Raw genomic sequence first — 4,254 nt, 5'->3', positions numbered from 1 at the left:
TATATGTGCTTAAATCTATCTGTCTATCTATCTATCTATCTATCTATGTCTGTCCTCATGAACTAATGACTCCCCAAGACTCCACCTCCAAATGTCATCATACTGGGGGCAAGATTTAAATGTATGAATTTGGGGAAATGCAAATAATCAGTTCATAACATATATGCACCACATGGTCCATGTGTATTTCTCTAGAATATCTACCCAGATTGCTTGGTAGAGGGTCCTGTGCATTTCTTTAAAAAGAAATTAAGATACAGTATTGCTAGAGCTTTCTAGAAAAGTTTCACTGGTTTGGTCTTCTACCAACAATGTATGGAAAGTCTCATAAACACTCACTTTGCCTCAGCATTGCTGTTCTATTGGGGAAAACTCCATGAATCAACATGGTTGTTTTATTTTACCTTGTCCTGGTTGCTAGGAAGGTTAAAAATATTTTCATTTGCATTTCTTCTTTTTGTGTATTTCCTATTAATATTGTCTGTCCAATTTTCCATTAAATTTCAATGTTTCATCTTATTGATTTTTCAGAAATCTTGATATATTTAAATATCAATCTTTTGTTTTTATATATGTTGAAAATATTTCCTTCCAGACTACCATTTATCTTTTAATCTTCTTTAGGATATTTTTCAGCATGCAGAATATCATTAAGTTTTGTGATGAAATTTATCAATGTTTTCCCTTATGATTTTTTAGTTTTTGTCTTTCTTAAGAATGCATCTAGAATGTGTTAAAATGAATGAGTATGTTGAAGGTTCGGTACCTAAGTTTGCTTTCCTAATGGCTACATATAAATTATTGAACAACCCATTTCTTCTCTACCCATTTGAAAAGCTGGTTTTATAATATACTAAATGTCCACACCTACATGGCATTTTTCTGTGCTCTCTAGACTACTCCATTGATCTATTTGGCTATACTCCCACCAAAGCTACACTGTGACAGGTTGTAGCTCTTAAGGATGTTTTCCTGGTGCCCGAGGCAATAGAAAGGAATCACTACACATATAACTGAGGGAATGACCCATACCTGCCACCTAGGCTCCCATTTCTCCTTGGGAACCCTGACTCAGCCTCATTCTTTACTGTTGATGCTGCAGGAAGCTAGTGCTCACCATTCAAGAATTTCAGGTGTTTGATTATTCCATGCTGGGCTTGTATTGACTACAAGTCTCAGAAAGAGGAAAGAAAATTCTTTCGTTGCAGTCTAAGCTAGTCTCTCAAATCCTCGTGTCCTATCTTAGAACTTATCTCTTCTTAGGATGACCTAGGGCAAAAGGACCCTCTTCTGGAATGGCCCCATGGTAAGCATGCAAACACGTGACCTATTCTGATGGCCTCTCAGGATGATCACATGATGGCCCGACATCAGTTATTTCACAGCACCTTGGCATCTGGTGTTACATGATCTCATGTGTGTGCTATCACCCTCTGGTTGGTTAGTTTTAGAATACATTGAGCCAATCTTGTTACCGCTGAACTCCTGATCAAAAGTTGAAAACACTAAACATGGTGTTCAGTATTAACCTGGATCATACTGCTGTCCACTTTTCACTGGACGTGACATTTCAACTTTTTGTTTTTGAACTTGTCTATAGCTCTAGGCTGTGAGTGTATCTTTCAACCTCATTCTCCTACGATGCCGTGCTTAGCAGAGACTGGTACACAGCAGCTACACAGTGATGATGACATATGCTCCAATGGATTGAGTAGTTAGCATGCACACACTTCCCCTAACATTGTCCTAATTACATGAAGATGTTTTTAGCCCCTCTCACGCCTAGTCCCACAATTTCCACCTGCTCCTTTGCTTCCCCATGATGCCATTGTGTCATTTCTTAATCTCAATATTGCTCAATTGCCTGTGTGACCCTCGTGCCTGTCTCCATTAGTGTCTTTTACATTAAATCAGATATCCGCACCAGCACAAGAGGCTCTTTGCAGCTTGATCAGTGAGCAATGGATCAGACAGCTGAAATGCTGATTTAATTGGCATGAAATAACCAAGCCATCTGTTCTGTGGGGTTGATCTTTTAAGTGTTAGTCTCCTATCTGCTCTGAAATTTCTTGGCCACTTGGAAAGACCATGCATGTCAGATGGTGGGTCACGGAAAATGGCTACTTTAAGCCAGAGAGCAAGGACTTAAGGGAAGCTTAAGAATTCTGTTGTGCTTTCTGTCAATTATTTTGCTTCATTTTTCTTCACAGCATTTATTACCTGCTGGATTCTATATTCATCTGTTTATCTGTCCCTCTCAGTAGAGGCTAGGAAGCAAGAGGGCAGAGACTTTATGCTCTATGCTCCCTGCTGGATGCCAGGGCCTTGATTCTGGTGCCAATGAGTTCTGCTCAGCTGCTCTTTGGGTTCAGTTTTGCTGTAACTTGGTATTATAGCAATTCATTGGGAATGTCAGGTAGATGGAAAGAAGCCAATTTGGCATTTCTGTGCTTGTTGAAATCTTGATTTTTATGGAGAAAGGCCTTGATGTTCCAAGGCTCTGATTTAGAGAAGCAGGGATGGATGGCACAGCAGAGCTGGCCTGGGTCTGGTGACTGAGGTGGACCTGGGAATGTTGTTTCATCTTTCAAGAATGAGGTGTCCTCGTGAATTCTTACCACCTTCAATTTATGATGTGCAAATGAGACAGTGCACCTGAAATCATAACCAAGACTTGAAGTGCTGACTACATGCTAGCTAATATTCTCTTTTTTTAAAAAAATTGTATTTATTTATTTGAAAGAGTCACAGAGAGAAAGGGAGAGACAGAGAGAGGGAGAGATCTTTTGCTTGCTGGTTCATTCCCCAAATGGCCACAATAGCTGGGGCTGGGCCAGACCAAAGTCAGGAGGCAGGAGCCAGGAGCTTCTTGTGGGTATTGCATATGGGTACAGGGGCCCAAGTACTTGAGACATCCTCCCCTGCTTTCCCACATGCATTAGCAGGGAGCTGGATTGGAAGTGGGGCAGCTGGGACTCAAACTGTCCCCAGTTTGGGATGCCAGCATCAGAGGTGGCAGCTTAATTCACTATGCCACAATGTCAGCCCTGCTTATATTCTTTAAAAAATTGTGTTTACTTGAGACAGAGATAAACAGAGAGAGGGAGAGATCACAAAGGAGAGAAACCATGTTCCCATCTGGTGGTTTATTCCCTAGAGGCCCACAATGGCCAGGACTGGGACAGGGCTGAAGTTGAGAGCCTACTTCTCCTAGCCAGAAGGCGGTGCACCTGGGATGCAAACCAAGGCCAGTTCAGGTCAGTTCCAGAGTCCCTGAAAGCCAAGTACAGAATGGCAGATAAAGACAGTTTCAGTCTGTGAATCCCCAGCCTCTTCCCACTTCCTTAGATATCGACGATGACCCAGGGGCAAGAAGCATCACAAAACTGAAGATCTAGGGTGTGTTTGGATCAGTGTGTTGCTACATCTGGGAACAGAGGTTGGACTGAACTAATGAAGTGTCAGTGGCCCGGATCCTAAGGGCTCCAGAACAGGCTTCCATGCATTGGGAAGCAGAGTAGGGCAGGGTGAACCAGGTGCCAAGAGCAGGCCGTCTGCAGGAAGACACATTTGGGACTCACAAGGCTTAAAGCCGTCGTACATAGAATAAGGCTGATTACAGCTTATTGGAGAGGGAAATAAAGACCTGATGATACACTGCCAGGTCAAGCTGCCATTGGCCCATGGCCCAGACAAGCCACGGCCTGGTAGCCAGTATCACTGGGGGTCGGCCAAGGCTGGAGCACCCAATACCCCATCCATTCCCTATGGGTTGATGTCATTCTCCCTGCCTTGTCCCGTTCCAAGATCACACCCTTCTCCTCTGTTTTGCCAGTACAATGGCTAAACCTTTCTTTCTGGGACAGTGAACTCCAACAGCACCATGATTTGGGAGTGAAAGGGTTCCTGGAACAAATGAGAATCTAGAGTTCAGAGGATTGCGTATTTCACGCAAGGAAGCAAAAAAACAAAAACAAATGTTTTCTCTCTGTTTAACAAACATTTACATAGCACTATTATTATACACCAGGCACCAGTATAAGCACATGACTGGTATTAACTCATCTGATCCCCTCAACAGCCCTGCAAGGTAGGTTCTTTATCCCCATTTACAGATGGGGAAACTGAGGCATGAAAGGATTCGAGTGGTCAGTTCTCTGCACCTCCCCTTGCTCTTCCTCCCTCTCTCTTTTCATTCTTAATTTTCAAGAACACCCTTCCCTGCAGAGCTTGCCTTTGTCTTCTGACCATTTC

This window comes from Oryctolagus cuniculus, chromosome 19, assembly GCF_051225735.1.
Source record: "Oryctolagus cuniculus isolate XC-2025 breed Fujian yellow rabbit chromosome 19, ASM5122573v1, whole genome shotgun sequence".
In the NCBI taxonomy this organism is placed as follows: Eukaryota; Metazoa; Chordata; class Mammalia; order Lagomorpha; family Leporidae; genus Oryctolagus; species Oryctolagus cuniculus.
Note: the sequence above shows the minus strand (reverse complement) of the source record.